Source organism: Schistocerca gregaria, chromosome 7, assembly GCF_023897955.1.
Source record: "Schistocerca gregaria isolate iqSchGreg1 chromosome 7, iqSchGreg1.2, whole genome shotgun sequence".
Taxonomy (NCBI): Eukaryota; Metazoa; Arthropoda; class Insecta; order Orthoptera; family Acrididae; genus Schistocerca; species Schistocerca gregaria.
In genome coordinates, this window is record NC_064926.1 from 304380187 (window position 1) to 304403084 (window position 22898).

The 22898-nt window shown below is 42.5% G+C and overlaps 1 pseudogene; it reads right to left on the reverse strand.

The window, feature by feature from the left end:
* Positions 1-22381: 22381 nt before the first annotated feature.
* On the reverse strand, positions 22382-22499 carry LOC126282546 (5S ribosomal RNA; annotated as a pseudogene).
* Positions 22500-22898: the final 399 nt, after the last annotated feature.

Sequence of the window (22898 nt, forward strand, 5' to 3'; positions counted from 1 at the left end):
ATTTCCTTCATGAAACGAAATGGAATTGTGTTCAGTGGAATACAATAGGAAGTGCTGCCTAATAAAAAGTTATTTATTTCAGTCTTATACTCCATCACAGTACCTATAGCGCAGTTTTCTAAAACGTAAAGATGATCGTAAAATCAAAATCGGTAATCAGTAGAGAATTACTTATTTGTAACTCTTGGCGGTTTTGATTTTTTTTTTTTTCAAATATCTCTAATCCCTGGAAAATCTCAAACATATAATGTTTCTTCTAACAATTCAGGTTTCAGGGAGAGCCGTCTCTTTTTCAACTAGGAACTGTTTACGGATGTACCATTCCGGGAAACGCGCCAACCGATAAATTTCCGCAGCAGTCTTATCGACGTCGCGCAGCTTCCTGACATTTTTACGCTCACAGAAGAAATAAAACGCTCTTTGTTACTTCATGATCAGTTTCTTACTAAACAGTGTCATTTTATTCTTCTCTTTTCCCTGTTACACTCCCTGTATCATCTCATTTATCTTACATCACCATTTTCTCTGATTCCGTATAACACTAAGAATCTGTTGTTTCAAACTTCAAGTCCGGTACACTTTCCAACTGGGTACGCCATTCATAAGTTTGACGCATTGTTTACCGTTATCACTTCCTTATTAATTTTTCCTATATTCACTGATGATTCCCTTTTTACTTTCTATGTCATGGTTCCTCAGGCCTTTTTGTTTTTACCCTAACATGATTACTCACACCAAGCGCTGTTTATCTTGAATGACGTAGTATCATTCTTCTTGTCAATGATTCGCTATTTACTCTCACAACTTTGAGTTGGTGCAGCTTAAAGTTGCTGATCGTAATCACCGTTGTACGCTGTATTTGAAATATACTAACATACGTCGATACAGTGACAAAGTAAATATTTTCTACTGAAGAGATAATGAAAATCTATTATGAAAATCACGAAAATGAAGTATGTGTGGCTGATTATGCGAAGCGCATATTGGTACAAATATAAATAAGAGGAAAATGAAGTATGTGTGGCTGATTATGCGAAGCGCATATTGGTACAAATATAAATGAGAGTACATAAAATGTGACTGGTTGCAGTAAGCTTCCTTCTTGTATTCAGTGTTTGCCGCATACTCGTTTCCTCGAAGTTTTTTTGAGAAACTGCTCAATTTTTGTCTTATCATTCCATTTAACTTTCATTCTCCTTCCGCGGCACGTCCCAAATACTTCCATTCGATACTTATCCGGTTTTTCCATAGTCCATGATTCACTTCCGTAATATTCTGTGATCGAGTCGTACGTTCGCAGCTAATTACGGATCTTGTCTGATTACAACAATATCCAAAAGCGAACATAACAGGTGCTGTTCGAGTGACGTATTGAGTTCTAATCTGCATGTTTTTTCGATACTCTGTACTGTTACTGAATGAGAGTACCTGCCATGGGTGTCTATTCTCAGTTTGTGTTCTTGGTGAGTGAGTGTGCCACACGAAATATTTATCATCGGGTCACACCTTCTTATTTGTGTTTTCGCATGATCTTCTCGTTGGTTAATGGGCGTCACCCAGCTTGTATGAGATGCGCGGTAGAGGCTTTCCTCAAGCATCCTCGAACAGTGACTCGTCTGCATAAGAAGAAGAACTTTGCCGAAACAGGTAGGAGACATTGGTACCTGCTGGGACAATCGTCTGAAGTGTCAGTATCCAAGTTCTCCTTGGGAGACACAATGAGCCACTTGGCAGACTGTATGACAGGATCCTAATCAAATATCCTCAGTAGTTACTCGTTACACGTGGAGGGACAAAAACAGTGTTAACTATAGTAAACAATAACCTCCAAGTCCCAGACATGTGGGACTTTGTATTATGGCTTAAAACCTGCAGCTAACTCGGTCGGAGATAGGTAGAACCAGAGAACCTGAGGGTGGTCGGCCACGGCCATGGGTTGAGTGCGTTTATCACTTATGAGGATCCAGACCTCAGTAATGAGAGGGGGGGGGGGGGAGTTCCATGACCAGACCCAGGGGCATTTCTTGCCCGTTCACTGAAAGCCATCAGAAACCACAGTGCTGATCAGTTAACGATGCAGTGTCTAACAATACCAACACTTGCAAAGTAGGTTAGAATTCAGATTAATAATGTTGCTCACGCAGCAAATGTTCGCTTTATTGGGCAACAACAAAGTTATTGGCTGTGGATGGTATCGTCAGAATGTAAATAATGAAGTCACTTATTTTGAATGGATTCCCACGTAGATTTCGTCGAAGTTGTTATGGCTCATCTTGTTGGTTCTAGGGTGATTGCACTTTGACTGCATTTCAGCAATATTTGAAAACTTAACAAATGCATTTTTCAGGAAATTCTTAATGATCAAACAATCCCAGATCAGAACAATGGTATGGCTCTGAGAACTATGGGACTTAACTTCTTTGGTCATCAGTCCCCTAGAACTTAGAACTACTTAAACCTAACTAACCTAAGGACATCACATACATCCATGCCCAAGGCAGGAATCGAACCTGCGAACGACCGTAACGGTCGGGCGGTTCCAGACTGTAGCGCATAGAACCGCTCGGCCACTCCGGCCGGCAACAATGGTATGGCAGAAATAATTTTTGACTTTGTGTTCACGATCCACATTTTTATTAAACTTCTTGTAAATTCACATATACTTCTTCTTAATTGTCACATCATCAAGAAAACTGTTTTGTATCAATCTTCATATATTTAATTTCCATTTCAACCAAGCACAAGACTTGACTGTTCTTTTACAAAGCGAAATAACAGCTTAATTTCTGCAAAGTGAAACAAAGACTGCTCTGTGGGCATTCGCGTCAAAACGGTTACTAGTACGTCAAAGATTATGACAGTCTCAAAGAAATGAATACACACAAGAACCATATCACTGTGTTATACCGATACATCGGAGAACCTACAGATTAATAAAACCAAATGTGAATATTGTGACAAAAAAATTTCTGTTACTTCGCAGAAAAGTAGTACGATATTACTGGTATCGAGAACTGGGGTTGGTGTGCCGTAATGGTCACGTAAACAAAGAACCATTACAAGTGCCAATCCTTAGATGTTACACCCGAATATTCCCCTTCTCGTTTATTCAGTGATCAACAACCACTTCATTTCTTATCAGTCCACCTAATTTTTATCATCCTTCTACAGAAGCACGCCCGAAATATTTCAGTTTTCCTCGTTTCTTTCCTTGCTGGCTTGGCAGAGATGCCTCGCATCTCTACTCCGCAAGCCTCCTGACGGTGTGTGGCGGAGGTTACCTTGAGTACCTCTATCGGTTCTCACTTCTATTCCAGTCTCGTACTGTTCGTGGAAAGAAGGATTGTCGGTATGCCTCTGTGTGGACTCTAATCTCTCTGATTTTATCTTCTTGGTCTCTTCGCGAGATATACGTAGGAGGGAGCAATATACTGCTTGACTGCTCGGTGAAGATACGTATTCGAAAATTCAACAAAAGCCCTTACCGAGCTACTGAGCGTCTCTCCTGCAGTCTTCCACTGGAGTTTATCTATCATCTCCGTAACGCTTTCGCGATTACTGAATGATCTTGTAACGGAGCGCGCTGCTCTACGTTGGATATTCTCTATCTCTTCTATCAGCATTATCTGGTACGGATCCCACACTGCTGAGCAGTATTCAAGCAGTGGGCGAACAAGTGTATTGTAACCTACTTCCTTTGTTTTCGGATTGCATTTCCTTAGAATTCTTCCATTGAATCTCAGTCTGGCATCTGCTTTACCGACGATCAACTTTATATGATCATTCCATTTTAAATCAGTCCTAATGCGTTCTCCCAGATAATTAATGGAATTAACTGCTTCCAGTTGCTGACCTGCTATATTGTAGCTAAATGATAAGGGATCTTTCTTTCTATGTATTCGCAGAACACTACACTTGTCTACATTGAGATTCAACTGCCATTCCCTGCACCATGCGTCAATTCGCTGCAGATCCTCCTGCATTTCAGTCCAATTTTCCATTGTTACAACCTCTCGATATACCACAGCATCATCCGCAAAAAGCCTCAGTGAACTTCCGATGTCATCCACAAGGTCATTTATGTATATTGTGAATAGCAACGGTGCTACTACACTCTCGTGCGGCACACCTGAAATCGCTCTTCCTTCGGAAGACTTCTCTCCATTGAGAATGACATGCTGCGTTCGCAATATGTTTCGCATATGATTCGACTGTAGTTGCGGACTCAGAATTGTTATCTCCCTTATTACTTCATGCTGTTGCCTGTACGTTACTTTGTGACGGCCGAGATGGCGCGTCAGATTCGGGCTGCAGAACGGATGCTCCACAAAGCGCAAGCTCCACAGGAAGGCGCAGGGGCGGGGCGTTCTGGAGGCAGGATGTACCATCTGCGCGGATGAGCGTGAGGCTGGAGGCCGCACACGCGACCGCCAGCTGGCTGCCGCACGTGTCCCGGCAGAAGAACGCGGTCTGGCGCCACGTGCGCCGCCGGCATTTGTCTACCTGCTGCGTCCTCTCATCTACTTCGCCCAGACGTTCCGCGTGGCCTTTGTTAGTGCAGGTTCACAGCTGTCTCTACGGCACCGCACGCTCAACCGCTGGAAGTACGGCACTGATTCAGAGAACAATTTCCTACCTTCACCTGTGTCTACGGGAGTTTTCAAGCCTATACTGCCAATGTTAAATACACTACTGGCCGTTAAAATTGCTACACCACGAAGATGGCGTGCTACAGGCGCGAAATTTAACCGATAGGAAGAAGGTGCTGTGACATGGAAATGAGTAGCTTTTCAGAGCATTCACACAAGGTTGGTACCGGTGGCGACACCTGCAACGTGCTGACATGAGGCAAGCTTACAACCGTTTTTTCATACACAAACAGCAGTTGACCGGCGTTGCCCGGTGAAACGTTGTTGTCATGCCTCGTGTAAAGAGGAGAAATGCGTATCATCACGTTTCCGACTTTGATACAGGTCGGATTGTAGCCTATCGCGATTGCGGATTATCATATCGCGACATTTCTGCTCGCGTTGGTCGAGATCCAATGACTGTTAGCAGAATATGGAATCGGTGGGTTTAGGAGGGTAATACGGAACGCTGTACTGGATCCCAACGGCCTCGTATCACTAGCAGTCGAGATGACAGGCATCTTATCCGCATGACTCTAACGGATCGTGCAGCCACGTCTCGATCCCTGAGTCAACAGATGGAGACGTTTGCAAGACGACAACCATCTGTACGAACAGTCCGACGGCGTTTGCAGCAGCATGGGCTGTTAGCTGCGGTTACCCTTGACGCTGCATCACAGACAGGAGCGCCTGTAATGGTGTACCCAACGACGAACCTGGGTGCATGAATGGCAAAACGCCATTTTTTCGGATGTATCCAGGTTCTGTGTACAACATCATGATGGTCGCATCCGTGTTTGGGGACATCGCGGTGAACGAACATTGGAAGGGCGTATTCGTCATTGCCATACTGGCGTATCGCCCGGCGTGATGGTATGGGGTGCCATTTGTTACACGTCTCGGTCACCTCTTGTTCGCAATGACGGCACTGTGAACAGTGGACGTTACATTTCAGATGTGTTACGACCCGTGGCTCTATCCTTCATTCGATCCCTGTGAAACGCTACATTTCAACAGGATAATACGTTCGACTGCTGCCCTGGTCAGCACATTCTCCAGACCTCTCACCAATTGGAAGCGTCTGGTCAATGGTGGCCGAGCAAACTGGCTCGTTACAATACGCCAGTCACTACTCTTGATGAACTGTGGTATCGTGTTGAAGCTCCATGGGCAGCTGTACCTGTACACGCCGTCCAAGCTCTGTTTGACTCAATGCCCAGGCGTATCAAGGAGGTTATTACGGCCAGAGGCGGTTGTTCTGGGTACTAATTTCTCAGGATCTATGCAGCCAAATTGAGTGAAAAGGTAATCACATGTCAGTTCTATTATAATATATTTGTCCAATGAATATCCCTTTATTATCTGCATTTCTTCTTGATGTAGCAATTTTAGTGGCCAGTAGTGTAATACTATGTACTTGAAGACGGAGTGGGGGTGGGGGCTGGGGCAGAAAGGAAAGGAAACGCAAGGAACCAATGATATAAGGTGCATCGGGACTTTATGTGTAATCGGCGCCGACGAGTGAAAATGTGTACCGGACAGGAACTCAAACCCGGGACCACCTGCTTACTAGTCGGTTGTGCTAACCACTGCACCACCCAAACACGAGATTTATCGCAACCGTGCATACTATATACAGGGTGAGTCACCTAACGGTACCGCTGGATATATTACGTAAACCACATCAAATACTGACGAACCGATTCCACAGACCGAACGTGAGGAGAGGGGCTAGTGTAACCATACGAAAATGCACGGAAGTATGTTTTTTAACACAAACCTACGTTTTTTTAAAAATGGAACCACGTTTGTTTTGTTAGTACATCTGAATATATAAACAAATACGTAATCAGTGCCGTTTGTTGCATTGTAAAATGTTAATTACATCCGGAGATATTGTAACCTAAATTTGACGCTTGAAACCTCCGACGTTCAGTTGCGTGTTGTAACAAACACGGGCCACGGTCGGCGAGCAGCATCTGCAGGGACATGTTTACGATGGTGACCGTGTTTACGAGTGTGGCTGTAGTGCACTGTTGTGGTTTGGTCTAGCTGTCGCAGTGTCCACATGTAGCGCTTGCTGCTATTGTTATTCTGCATTCGTCTCCGCACGCAGACCAACTGTAGTACACCGTGCTGCGAGACGTCTGTGATATTGTAGTGTTGTAGGAACTGTGACCATGGTGTATTCGAACTCTGAAAAGGCGCAGATGATACTCATCTATGGCGAGTGTCCACGAAATGCAGCTGAAGCCTGCAGGGTGTATGCAGAACGGTACCCGGACAGAGAGCATCCAACGTGCCGCACATTGCAAAACATCTACCGCCAACTGTATGCAACAGGTGTGGTCGAAGCACGCAAACGGGTCCGTAACAGGCCCGTCACAGGAGAAGCGAGTGCAGTTGGTGTGTCAGCTGCTGTTGCCATGAACCCTCACATGAGTACACGGCACATTGCGAGAGCCGGTGGACTGAGTCAAAGTAGTGTTATGCGCATACATCATCGTCACCGCTTTCACCCGTTTCATGTGTCGCTACATCAGCATTTACATGGTTATTACTTTCATCATCGAGAGCAATTCTGTCAATGGGTATTAACAGAGAATGCCTTGCAGTTCTACCTGTTTACCAATGAAGCGGGTTTCACAAACCACGGGGCAGCGAATCTACGGAACATGCATTACTAGTCCGTGGACAATCCTCGCTGGCTCAGACAGGTAGAGCGACAGCGACCGTGGACTGTAAATGTATGGTGCGGAATCATTGGCGACCACCTCATTGGTCCTCACTTCATTGCAGGGGCCCAAACAGCTGCAACGTACATCCCGCTTCTACAGAATCATCTGCCAACGTTGCTCGAAAATGTTCTACTGGAAACGCGTCGACGTATGTGTTATCAGAATGATGGTGCACCTGCACATTCCGCAATCAACACTAGGCCGACCCTTAACAGGATGTTCGACGGGCGTTTCATAGGACGTGGAGGACGCATAAATTGGCCAGTCCGTTCTGCTGATCTTTCACCTCTGGACTTCTTTCTGTGGGGTACGGTAAAGGAGAATGTGTACCGTGATGAGCCTACAACCCCAGAGGATATGAAACAACGTATTGTGGCAGCCTGCGGCGACATTACACCAGATGTACTGCGGCGTGTACGACATTCTTTACGCCAGAGATTGCAATTGTGTGCAGCAAATGATGGGCACCACATTGAACATCTATTGGCCTGACATGTCGGGACACACTCTATTCCACTCCGTAATTGAAAACGGAAACCACGTGTGTACGTGTACCTCACCCCTCATGGTAATGTACATGTGCGTCAGTGAAAAAGACCAATTAAAAGGTGTTAGCATGTGGACGTAATGTGCTGTTCCAGTCTCTTCTGTACCTAACTTCTGTACCGTTCACTTTGGATCCCTACGTAATTCGGTGCTCTCCGATACACACGATCGAACAGCGGAGGAGTGGTACTCAAGTGTCAGCTTTTTTTTACAATATCTCCGGATGTAATTAACATTTTACAATGCAACAAACGGCACTGATTACGTATTTGTTTTTATGTTCAGATGTGCTAACAAAATTAACGGGGTTCCATTTTTTTTAAAAAAAAAAACGTAGGTTTGTGTTAAAAAACATACTTCCGTGTATTTTTTTATGGTTTGTATTAACCAATTACACTAGCCTCTCTCCTCACGTTCGGTCTGCGGGATCGATTCGTCAGTATTTGATGTGGTTTACGAAATATACCCAGCGGTAATGTTAGGTGACTACCCTGTATATACTCTCTCCGGCTGACCCAGACTCCCACAGAGCGTCATCTATCCGCAGTCCCCGCCCATGTCCGATATGCTCGCTAATTTTAAATTTCTGCTGGTGGTTGAACGCAAATGTCCATCCGCACTAATGCTCTGGATTAATTGTCCGAAGGAACAGACACCACTCATATAGTTAAAGCAATGACAGCCAATGATCCCTTCACTGCAGATGCCCACTAGACTCGAACTCTTACGGGAATCGGCGATGTGATCCGAGTAATGAGGCTAATGAGCAGGGGTACCACATCAGTAGCGTGTGGTGTAAGTTGAGAGTCTGGGTCTGATAGGAGGCGTGTTGGCGTAGTTGGTTGTTTGGTTGACTTGGTGGTAGGGGAGGGGGGGGGGGGAGGGGAACAAACAGTGAGGTTATCGGTCCCATCGGACTAGGGAAGGACGGGGAACGAAGTCAGCCGTGTCCTTTCAAAGGAACCAGCGCGACATTTGGCTGAAGCTGTTTAGGGAAGTGACGGAAAAACTGAATCAGGATGACCGGACGCAGGTGTGAACCGTCGTCCTCCCGAATGCGATTCCAGTGTGTTAACCACTGCGCCATCTCGCTCGGTGTGCTGGGTGTAGTCCGTACGGTTGTGATGACAACTGTGTCCAGGTGGTAGAGAGTTTACCACATTTGCCTAGTAAGTCATGTCCGAAACAACAGGCACCACACATAAAAACAATGAACAAGTTTCTCTCCGTGCGGGAAAAACAGCAACTGTGCGAGTGCAGGACGTCGACACACGGAAAACATAGTGGTTGGGTCGGTCCTGGAGGGGTGTTCAGATAGCTAAAGTGACTAAGACAACCAAAATTTACAGATGTCAGCAATAAATTGTGCAGTTGAACTCTAATTGTAAATTGAACTGCAAATATATTTCTTCTCTCTCACAATTAGATCTACATCTAAGTCTACAGCACTACTCTTCATTTCACTCTTAATTGCTCGACAGAGTGTTCATCGAACCACCATCAGACTGTTTCTCTACCATTCCACTCTCGAACAGCACGAGGCGAAAACAAACATATAAATATTTCGTGCGTGCTCCGAGCTCTCATATTTTATTACGAAAATCATTTCTCCCTTCGTAGGTGGACACCAACAAAATATTTTCGCATTCGGATGAGAAAGTTGATGACCGAAATTTCGTGAAAAGATGTCACACAACGAAAATCGCCTTTGCCACCCCAAATGGCGTATCATGTCCGTGATATTCTCTCACCTGTTTCGCGATCATGTAAAACATGCTGCCCATCTTTGAACTTTTTCGATGTCCGCCATCAGTTCTGTCCCATACCGCATGGCAAGACGACGGACAAGCGTATCGTAGGCAGTCTCTTTTTAAGTGTTCTATCAATGAAATCCAGTCTTTGGTTCGTCTTCCCAACAACATTATCTATATGACTGTTCCTTTTCAAATTGTTCGTAATTGTAGTCCAAAATTATTTAGTTGAAATGACAGCCTTTAGACTTTTGTGACTTGTGTAATCGAAATTTACCGGAATTCCTTTAGTACTCATGTGGATGACCTCGCATGTTTCGTTATTTAGTGTCTGATACAGGAACAGAAGAGAACTGAAGCGTCTGAGATGGGGCGCTACAGTACAAAGTCGAAAGTCAGGTGGCCTGATAAGTTAAGGAACAAGGACGTTCTCCACAGAATCGGAGAAGAAAGGATTATATGGGAGGGGTACGATGATATGACGCGTATTATGACGTCAGGGAATAACCTCCACGCTACTAGTGAAAGCTGTAGAGGGTGAAATCTGTAGCGGAAGACAATGATTGGAACACATCCAGCAAATAATTGACGACGTAGGGTTCCAGTGCTACGCTGAGAAGAAGAATTTTGGGCAGGAGAGGAATTCGTGGCGCATCAAATCAAACCAGTCAGAAGACAGATAGAAAAGATGTGGATCATTAAGTGTGGAAAATGTCATTTTGAGAAAATCGAGTTTAAAGCTGAAAATAATATAAACGCACATTTATAAATGAAGGCTCAAAAGCATCCAACAGCATAGTCAGTATCATTTTTCCTGTCCCTCTCTTTCTCGAAAAGTATTTTCCTTCAGGCTTACCTTGTTTCTTCGGTGTCGCACTCAGCCCCTTGCTGTGAGTTGACAATTCTTAACTTGTCTAAAACATGCAGTCACTTTAGGTAGCTAGTTGCATGTTCCATACATCATCTGAACTATTCTTGTATCGAAATGATATGGAACGAGTCAGTTTACAGGCTGAAGAAATATAAGTTTTTCCCCAAAACTCGATTCCTGGCCCACAGACACACACACACACACACACACACACACACACACACACACACACACACACACATATTCTGCACTCACATTAAATAATTCCATCATTCCACATTAATTTAGTCTCCTTACTGTAATGAACTTTTCAAACACATCTCAGTAATGATTGCAACATGAAGCAAATGACTCAGATATGTATACTATAATTTATGAAGCACTTTTTACTAGGAAGAATAGGAGAAAAAGTGTAATAATCATTAACTGATTAATTCTGGCGTCAATACATTTTATAAATTACGAGAAGAACAGTAAATATAATGAAGTCCTGGCAGTGTCGCCAGTTTAAAAGTTAAATGTATTGTTAGCTGGTTTATACAGGGAGGTGTAGGCAATCTGAAAGTTAACTGTTGTGGTGCTACCTTTATTAAAAAACTGAGCTGGCCTTATTGTAATACGAGTGTGGCTTGAATAAAATAATGAGTTTTCATTTTACGCCCCAGATATATGTAATACAGGACTGTAGCTTTAGTGTAAATACGTTGCAGATCATTAATTGTAAGGACAATCTGAGCAAAACAGATATTTGTGCTATCTGTATCAGGTGAAAACTACATAAATGAGTAACTAAAAAATATACACCAATCTTACCGTAATGACATTTCCACTGGTTTATCTACAAGCCCAAAAACCTTGAAGCATTGATAAATTTTTGGATGCCTCCACAGTCCTCAAATGAATTTTCCTTCTGACTAACTTACGAAGGTTTGTAATGCACGTGGTCGTAACTTACTGAAAGTACTTTCACAAATCCCAAAATTACAATGAAAGCAAGAAAGATAGCTTTGCTGCTGTGAGAGACGATCGCATGATCTCTACAGCTACTAGAATACTGAGGCCCATGGTCTCTGGTAATAGTGAGGAATGAGGATGCTGCTACGTTTCCAGAAAAACCACTCATGAAGCAGAAATTAATAACACATTGGCCAATATACTCATCAAATTGCACATGTGGGTACCAACTAGCAATGCTAGCCGCGGTGGTCTCGCGGTTCTAGGCGCGTAGTCCAGAACCGTGGGACTGCTACGGTCGCAGCAGTTGAGTCCCATAGTGCTCAGAGCCATTTGAACCATTTTTTGAACCAACTAGCAAGCGAAATAACAAATTTTACTTTAGACGAGTCTGCTTGTTAGATTTCAGTGCATGGTTTTAAAATTCGTACAGAAATTATGAGACAAACATTAGGAAAACTAGATCACCCAGAAGCTTTCTATCATGAATACTAAGTAAACACGAGAATTTTTGCACAAAGGAGAAACCAACTCCCAATTCACGTTCTCACATAAGCACACCAGTCAGAAGAACATCTCAAAGTATCCTGGCATAAAATCTACAGGCTATCATCAGAAAATATCAACTGCAAGCGAGAGCTTTTGCTCACTTCCACCTGAAAGAGGCTAATTAGATCTGATGTAGAAATGGTAGTGTAAATACATAACTGATTCACGTGATCACGTCGCCAACTCTCATAAACCCATTCACAGAAACTAACTGTGCCCACTCCATGTAAATTACAGTCGTTACTAAATAATGTGTTTATAGAACTCACGAGAAACTTCGTGAATAAAACAACCAATTATAAATGACGTAAAAACTTAACTGTAACAATCCACTCCACGCTCAATACATTGCTAGATTTCATCACAGGAAAAATGCATTTGAGGACATCAAGGACTGCTTTCTTCCACCTCAGTCATCACCCCTTCACACTAGCAGAGCATTCTCAGTGGCTGTGCAAAGAGCTCAAAGACATTACTGTCGCCTACCTGCAAGTAGACTCAAAGATCCTTGTATACCATGAAATAGCCAACAACGATTGCGTGCATTTTGGAGACGCATTTCATTAGTAGATATGTGAATGGTATAATTTTATTGGAATAATGAAACGAGGCTAATACAAAAGAGTAAGGCATGAAGTCATTTATAATGCTTCAAAAGAGACAAACGTTTTATCATGGAAACCTGAAGTAGCCCACAACGATTTTATGTCATACCAATATATTCAACAATAAATTCAGAACGGAGCGATTTTACAAAGTAAATTCTGATAACAAATGAGGACAGCATGAGCACATGTTAACGACAAATCCTTACGACATCAGAACATGTAGAGGGCACGGCAGTCTCATGCAATTACATATTGACAAAAGAAAACTCACTAAAATTTCACTCAAAGCTCGAATACCTTACACAAAGGCAAGTTTGATTAGAAAGAGCATCTGTTCTATGTACAGATTCGTTTGCCAAAAGTCCCAGACAAACACGCTGGCTAAATAAAGACTGAGAGAAAACCTCGCCTACAAACTATACAACAAGCAAAATTCGCTGTCGAGCTCTCCTTGTGTCCAGAATATTTTGAGTTCGTACTGAAACCATTATAAGAGTACACAAGTAGTACGAATTTGGAATGCAGCATCTTTGGACTCGAGGCAAACACCACATGGATCCACACAAAGTAAATTTGCAATAAAACAGGTGGCACAATTTCACACAACGTAAAGCAACATAATCACAGTAACTTCACAATGTGTAGCATTAATCGCAGTTGAGATGACTTGAGATACGGAGTTGAGATGACTTGAGATTTAATAATTCATTCAGCCGAAGTCCAAGAGAGTCTTGAGAGAAATGCTCCATTTGTAATTCGTGCAATCATTTGCTTTGGGAAAATAAATTAAGAGCAATAAACTATAACAGAGAAGATTTCTGTAAGTGCTAAACATTGAAAATCAGACTTTAAACTCCTTTACGGCACAAGCTGCATTGATGTTATCTGAGCAAACCGACGATGTATCTGCATTTACTAAGTCATCGACTGCGCGGCATCCCATGAACAAGAAGGTGAAAAAGTCCAGCTACTGACTTGCGGGAAAGAGAGTCTGCACAGTCACGCTATGTTCAAAATCCAGAAGCCCAGTGTTTGTCTAAAAGGTTGCGCAGGTATCTCACATCACTCAGAATGCACAGTGCAATACTCTACCGCAAATATTCCCGATGTTGTAATTTTTGGAGCAACACTCAAACATTTTTGGTAGGCGCCTGGTTACAGCGAGAACGCAAAAATAAAGAGTGCAAGCTTTGACCCAGTTTCTAATCGAATCTAATTGACCTCCTTTATTTTTCGACACTAAGAAACATAACTTTACTATGTTACTGAAAACTAGATTATCTCTCATGTGTGGTAGGAGCCTTTCACCATTATTTATAGTCTGCCATCATCAATCTGTCCGATAATACACAGGGTGTCCCATTTATCTTGAACACCCTACATAACTGTTTGTCCAGATGCAAATTACTTGCCGGCCGGTGTGGCCGTGCGGTTCTAGGCGCTTCAGTCTGGAACCGAGTGACCGCTACGGTCGCAGGTTCGAATCCTGCCTCGGACATGGAAGTGTGTGATGTCCTTAGGTTGGTTAGGTTTACGTAGTTCTAAGTTCTAGGGGACTGATGACCACAGATGTTAAGTCTCATAGTGCTCAGAGCCATTTGAACCATTTGCAAATTACTAAATGTTTCAAGCAGATGTACTTTAGCCGGTAGGGGGACATCAATCAGCACGATTGCCTTCGTTGTTGCTTTGTTTCTTACAAGGATATGAATAGCGGTATGACTATTTTTTATTCGGTAATTCATTTCCTCTCATAAAGACCTATTCAAAAATATATCACAGTGTACGATTCACTGAAACACAACGTTATTAATTACATAAAACAATCCTGACGTTGACGCTCCCAACGCTTACTCCAGGTAGTCATGATAATGGAACACATCCACGTGGTGATGTTGACAGAGGACAAACATAAACATTAGTAGAATGCACACCCGTCATTCCGTCAAACGTCGTCAGTTGAAGAGTTGTTTGAGTAGAATGTACACCAACAAAGAGAAGGAAGAAATGCGACTCATCTATGGGGAATGTAAGTTAGCAGAACAGTAGGCATATGCCTACTCTACACTAAAGGTTGTCCTACCTACAAAATGCATCGATATAACATTTCTTTTATTGTTGTTGTTATTATTATTATTGTTGAAGGTAGCCGAAATGCTACGCAGGTAGCGGAGCTATAAAGAGAGCGATATCCTGACAAGAACCCACCTTCCCGACGAATGTTTTATCGACTTGATACGACGCTTCAGGAAACGGGAAGTTACAACCCACGACAACGCAAACGTCGTAGCACTCGCACAGATGAAGCTCCCGAAGTTACTGTCCTCGCTTCCGTTGCTATGAATCCACAAGTAAGCACATGACAGCTTGAACACGAGATTGGCATTCCTAAAATCAGTGTTCATCGTATTCTTACACGTCACCGATTCCAAGCTTACCATGTACACCTACATCAATAATTCCATGGGAATGATTTCCAGAATCATGTACAGTTCTGTCAGTGGGCACAGCAGCAAATCCTCGCCAACTCGAACTTGTTCTCCAATGTTCTATTTACCGATGAATGTTCCTTCTCAAATAAAGGACATGTAAATACAAGGAACATGCATTATTGGTCCAGTGATAACCCACGATGGCTTAGACGGGTAGAATATCAGCGTCAATGGAGAGTTAACGTCTGTTGTGGGATGCTTGGTATAACAATTATTGGCCCTTATTTCAGCAATGGTAGTCTAAACGGCACAGCGTATGCTAACTTCCTCAGACGAATTCTTCCTCCTCTTCTAGATGAACTGCCGCTAAGAACCAGAATGCTTATGTGGTATCAACACGATGGATACCCAGCACATAATGCCTTGCGTGCCCGTCGTGTTCTGTGCCGAAGATATCCTGCCAGATGGATTGGTCGAGGAGGAACAGTTACTTGGCTTCTAGGTCTCCTGATTTATATCCTTTGGACTTTTTTCTTTGGGGATGCATTAAAGACTACGTCTATCGCGATATTCTAACAACTGCAGAGGACATGTATCGTGTTTGCTTCTAATTCTCTTCAGCAGGCAACACAGGAAGCGGTAAATAATTATTTCATTCAAGGAGTGCACCATTGTATCGGTGACCAGGGTCACCACTCTGAACACCTTTAAATGATCTACTCCAGGGCAATGGTGCAGGAGAGTCAAAGTCAATTATGTGTTATGTTTTTACTTGGTTTTCATTTGTTTTCTGATACCTCCAGCTAATGGATGAGTTTGTGATCCCAGACTAAAAGTCAGTGTTGCGTTATGCAATTATTAACTTTTTGTTTCAGTGAATGGCACACTGTGATAAATTTTTTAATACTTCTTTAGGAGAGGAAATGAATTACAGAATAAAAAATACAGGGTGCCGTTTAAAAAAGTCATACCACTGTTCATACCTATGAAAAAATCAAAGCTACAACGAAGGCTAAAGCACATTTGCTTGAAACATTTTGTAATCTGCATCTGGACGAACCGTTATTTAGGGTGTTCGAGATAAATGGGATACCCTTGCGTATCTGCCGTCGGCCACCAGTTCCAGCAAGACAATATACTGTAGCATTCCGTCACACTATCAATATACTTTGAGGAATAAGTGTTGATGTTTCCATGCCACCTCAGTTACCAGACCTCAGTTCAGTCGTCGTACATCTGAGGAGTCATCATACACTGTGTGTACACATTGGTTCTACTTCCGAACAATTTGCTTGAGCTATGGACGCTAACTGGGCGGTCAGAGATAATGATGCTTCTCCAACGCTTCAAGTGCCCCGGAGAAAATATGTCACAAGGCAATGCCCCCGCTATCATGAGGAGAGGGCGTGCTACAAGTTCGGCCAGAGTGGCCGAGAGGTTCTAGGCGCTTCAATCTGGAACCGCACTACCGCTACGGTCGCAGGTTCGAATCCTGCCTCGGGCATGGATGTGTGTGATGTCCTTAGGTTAGTTAGGTTTAAGTAGTTCTAAGGTCTAGGGGACTGATGACCTCAGAAGTTGAGTCCCATAGTGCTCAGAGCCATTTGCTACAAGTTGTTGGGTAGGTACGGCTATTTCAGTTGATTTTGAGTGTAAATCCTGCTGTAATGTTGCACTCATAAATATCCAGAATTGGGCACCTGGACTGGTAATTATTTATCGCGAAGAATATCTACGCAACGTCCGAAGAAACCCACAAGTAAAAAATATTTAATTAATTGGATATGAGCGAATTAAGGGCAGATATGCAGTAATGTGGACTGCACGTAGCTTTAGAAATCTTTTTTACACTACAGTATGTATCTGCTTTTAAGGGACCAGTACTTACCCGAGCAACACTTATTACTATCCCCATCACTAGACATTCCAGTAATAAGTTGAGGCGCTTTCCTGTATTGTTAATCGTAGATCTCGGTTGATACAGCAATATCCTGTGTTGAATGTTGTGATAATTGCTGCCAGACGTACCATTCTCTGATCCCCATATTTTAGATTCTCTATAACTTAACTGGATGAGGTTACCGGACATGGGTACACTCAACTTGTTCCTCCAACTACTTCTGCCGTACCTCCAACTTTTTCTGAAGAAACCAAGTTTAGTCTGCGACAAGTTAAAGCTTTAAGTCCATATTTTAGGTGGGTTCAGACTGTGTTACTAGTAGCTCACTCCTAGTGACAGATAAGGAATGAGTACCTTTTTGGTCACTATTATGACCCGTCTGGCGTGGCCTACCACGAGTCCCCTTCATGTCTCAACCTCTTAATATTATCTGAGAGTGGAACATGCATCCAGCCTCTTCATAAAGTGCTAATCTGTGCCTTTGCCTGCATTTTGTACTCACTACAGCCCTCTCTAGTATCATGGAAGTTACTCCGTTATGCTTTTCACATGACCTGTCATCTGACCCCCTTTTCATATCAGTGTTTTCACTGCTCACGTAAATCCCTCTCATTTCTTATCTTACCAGACCACCTAATTTTCCAAATCCTTCTATAGCATCGTCTCATTACTGTTCTTTTCCTATTTTCCCATTGTCAGTGACCCACTTGCATACAACTCTATGCCTCAGATATTCCAGGTGGTATAATTAAAGTGCAGCTACTCACAGGGGCCCAGTGTGGACTATAATAAACGTATGACTGCGCGGTCTGGTAGATATTCTAATGCGTTAACGCGGAACTTCGATATGCTGAAAAAAATATTAATTCCAATTTTGTTCACCACGTGCAAATCTGGTGCTGTGAATGCAAGAAAGACGTATAGAAATGTTTCTAGATGTGACGGATTAGGAACAGAATGTGGCCAGAATAGGTCAAACGAGTGAGAATGACATAATGTTGATTTTGTTATTATCTACGACTTACACAATTTGTTCAATATGATCGCCGGAATCGTCGACGAGATGCTGTACAGCGCCAGATTTGCACTTGGTAGCCAAAACTGGAACTAACTTTTTTCCAGCGTAAATTGGTTCCACATTAATGCATTAGCATATCTGCCAAGTTCAGCTGCCGTACCGTAATTACAGCCCACACTGAGCCTCTGTGAGCAGCTGCACTGTAATTATAACCATCTATTACATTCTCAGACATTTCTTTTTCTAATTAAGGCATATATTTAACACTAGTAGATTTATTTTGACCAGAAATTCTCTCATAATACGCCCTCCTTGCATTGCCCGTCCTGTGTTTCTTGATGTTATGCTGATCCTGTTTGTGCTGCTCCTCATTACTTTCGCATTTCTTTGGTTTACTCTCAGACCACGTTCCATGCTCACTGCACTGTTCATTCCATTAAATATGTCCTGTAATTTTTCCTTACTTTCTCTGAGAATAGAAATGTCATCAGTGAATGTTATCATTGATACCCTTTCACACCGAATTTTAATACTACTCTTAAACCGTTCTTTTATCTCCACCCTTGCTTTTCCGATCTACAGGTTTAACAGTAGAGGCAAAAAACTGAATACATGTCCTTGATGCTTTCTATTCTGAGCACTTTTGTCTTTGTCTTCCAGTCTTATTTTACTCTCTTGGTCGTTTCACATACTGCGTTACTTGACTTTTCCTGTAGCCTGTACATATTCCTCTAAGAATTCTGAACATCTAGGACCGTTTTCCGTTTTAGAGCGCTTGTACTATGGCGGCAAATCCTAAAAAAATAACTTTATTTTTCTTAAGTGTTACCTCCAGTATGAAGCGCAACGGCAAAACTGACTCTCTAAAGCTTTTAGTCCTCCTAAAGAAAAACTGATCGACATGTTACAGATCCAGAACACATCTTCAACCTGTCGCAGATACTCTCTTCAGAATCGTTTTGAAGCTGCCCTGTGTGTGAGTTGAACGTCTGAATGTCTGGTTTACACATGGACGTTCAGTCACTCCGTAATTCTAAGCCTTTATATTTCATACACTGAATATCTGTGCGTGTTAACTATAGACTGGCTGTCAGTCCTAACCCTCTTCATCGTATACTGCATCATCATCGATACCAAAGTATTAATAGTCACTGCAATTCTGCATTTTCAGCGCATAACTGCCAGCGACATAAAGAAACCACTTTTTTTATAGGTTCCTCACAACGACGCCTACTCTTCGGAGCAGTCTGCCGTAAGAAAATTGAATCTGCCAGTGTAATAACTGCGCGATGAGGTCTAGGAATTTTAATAGAACTGCCCACGTGTCTGTACTCGTTTAAATAGATTGAGGTGGGATGACTCCGCATACCTGCAGCCAAGGCCGTTGCGATCTTCGAGACGCCATGAAATCAATGACCGAACGATAGGAATCAACGCATTGGAGCAAGCTGTCCGAATTGAGCAGTATTTCCGGGGACTAAAGTTATGTGCGAGATGTTGAACCAGGGGATCCAGTTTCCTAGGTTATACTGCGAATGAAAAACAGTACTGCAACTCTTATTATCGATGCTTGCATCACCGTCTTGTGTCAAAATAATCGTTTTGCAGCAAACGAGTAAGGATAAGGGGATCAACCAGGGTAGATCCGAACGTCCAGTCTGACTTTCATGCTTTGAACCTGTTAGTACCCATAACTGTACAATACTGACGCCCATTTTATTTGTAGTATGCACAGTAGTTTCTCTTTTCTCCTATATTTTTTTGGCCTCACCCTTCATACTCATAGGGGTTATTTATTATCATAATTATGTCTTTTTATCCTGTTCCTTCCTGCTGTCTTCCACACGTACCTAACCTCGCCGATTGTTCAGTGCACGTGAAGCGCTTCTTACATCCATTCTTTGTAGCTATCTTACCGTTGCACTAAGATCCAGTCGCGGCCGCGGCAAAAATCCACGCATTCCTGGTAATGGTGCACGGGGCAAATTACGCGATATAATGCTCCCTAGATTAATTGGAAACGTTTATTGGCTATCCAAGATTAATCATCTGCTTCTCACATCAGCAAAGTCAATTATTAAAAGCCCTGTGGCTGTGTAAATACTTTCAGGAAATCATCCAGTATCCGACAGCTGGACTGGAATACTGACAGCTTGTAGGCTCGATATTCTTGTCATAAATTCGGATTACATGCAAATTTACAAGGTTATCATATCAGAAATGATTGAATTGATTTCATAAATTTACTGTAGCTACATTAACGGACATGTTTTCACAAATCTCTAACGCTCATACAGGAGAAAAAAAAAATTGTATTGCAGCAGCCGCATTTCAAATTTCTGCCACGAGAGAGCAGCAGTGAGAAGTTACGCAAGATGGCGACAGGCGCTGTAAAGTGTAAGCTGTATTTGAAGTATATTCATTTCAGTCTGCCATAACAGTGCAACGACACTTCCAGGACGAAGTTTAACAAAGATCCACCGACTGCCAGCTCCAGTCGGCAGTTTATAGCTTCAGGATACCTCCGCAAGGGAAAATCAACGATTCACCCTGCAGTGTGGGAAAGAAAGGTTGATCACGTCCGGGCGAGTATCGCACACGGCCCACGGAAGTCGACTAACAAAGCAAGCAGAGCGCTGAACACACAGAAACCGACCATTTGGAAGGTCTTAACGAAACAACTGAAGGTGAAGCCTTACCGGTCGCAACTGTTGACACATACTCATCTTCAGTGATGAAGTAACATTTTTTTGTGAATGGCATAGTGAACAGGCATAATGTTCGAATGTGGGGAACAGAGAAACACCACACTATCGTGCGGCATATTCGAGATTCACCAAAAGGTAATGTGTTCTGTGCAGTCTCACGGTTTAAAATTTAGTGTCCTTTTTTCTTCTGCGAAAAGACCGTTACAGGACATGTGAATCTGGACACGATGAAAATTTGCTCATAATGCAGCTGGACACAGACTGTGCGGATTTCATATACCAACATAAAGATGCTCCACCGCACTTTTATCATGATGATCGTGAATTCCTGCACAGGAAATTGCGCAGACGATGGATCGGTCGTGATAAGGTTGACGATCAGCTATTCATGTCATGGCATCCACGCTCTCCCGACCTAATCCCATGCGATTTAATGTCTACATCTCTCCTACCAACAGACCTACTGGAACTGCGAGCACGCATCAACCGTGCTTTTATGCTGCACCGAGCCCGGGGAAATTAGATTCTCGCTATCTGCACTTTTTTTTCGAAAACATGTCGCTATTAAGGCAAACTTTGCAGCTAGAGCCTCGAAAATTGGTATTTGGTTCTCAGTCAGTAATAAAACATGTATTTCAGTATTTGGAAATTAAATCCCTATGGGGATGAAGTAGAGGGTGAAATACTGCCTGAATTTTTTAAAAATAAATCGTTACTAAAGAACTACTAACACATTTTTAAAACCATATGTATGAAAAATGGTACTTGACTACCCATTTACAAATGAAAAAGAAAAAAACATGTTTCAGTGTTTTTAGAAACTCAGTCCCTAGTAGTTGACATAGTGGATGAAATGTTTTATGAAAATGTTTCATTATGAAAGCATTTGTAAAGCTAAATCATAAAATTTTGTTACTTTTGAATATATTATGGGAGCAACCAGTGATCAGTGTCATTACTAATATTTGCTATCAAAAACAGTCTTGATCACAAATTATTTATTCCGGTGATTTACCACCAGGAGGTTCTTGCTCATTGGTCTGAGGATGACCACAGTTGTGGTTGAAACTGCTCACCAGAATAAATAATTTGAGATCAAAACTGTTTTTGATAGTACATATTATGAAAATTTGTATTTTATTTTTCCGTTAGAAATAAAAAATACGTGAAGACACAAAGAAATTAATGACATTAGCTGCCAGTGGGCATTGATTTAAATCAATGGGAAAAGTCGAAAATTTGTGCTGAACCGGAGTTCGCACTCAAGTCCGAAATATCAGACACCACATACATAAAAAATAGGTATTTCAGTGATTTTGGAAATTCAGACCCTAACGAGGTTAAATAGGGGTGAAAAGTTTCATGAGAATATTTCATTATGAAAGCAGAATCGCTTTTTGGCCAGAAGTACATTTGAAACAGACGATGTTTCCAAGACCTTCATTAAAACTAAACTAAAAAACTGAACTCCTCCCGAACAGGCCATGAAGGCCCAACGGTACCGACCGGCCACCGTGTGCTATCCTTAGCTCACAGGTGTCACTTGATGTGGATATGGAGGGGCCATGTGGTCAGCACACCGCTCTCCCTGCCGTTTGTCAGTTTCCGAGATAGGAGCCGCTATTGCTCAGTCAAGTAGCTTCTCAGTTTGCCCCACAAGGACTGAGTGCACCCCGCTTGCCAACAGCGCTCAGCAGACCGAATGGTCACCCATCCTGGTCCTAGCCCAGCCCGACAGCGCTTAACTTCGGTGATCTGACGGGAACCGGTGTTATCACTGCGGCAAGGCCATTGGCCTAAAACCTTCATTAGTGTGAAAAAATTTGATGTTACACCTCGTGAATTAATTTAAAGAAAGCTATTGAAAGGACACTTCAACAAATCAGCTTTGTCAGAATTGCATAGAAAAAGAAATAGATCTCTAATACAAATTATTTTCGTCGTAATTAATACGTAGATTGATAATTACGAATGACAAAATACAAGGTGTTTCAGAAGTGATGGTCAATATTCAGGGATACGACAGAAATGGTGCCTTAAGAGCTATCAGTAATTCTCGATCTTGGATACTGTGAAAAAATTTCTTCTACTGCAAGCTCTTTGCTTTCGATATTTCTGGACGGGTAGTATGGACCAAAACAAGAAACAAATATCCAGTCAACATGTACTCTAAAATGCAACCATAAGAGCTATGA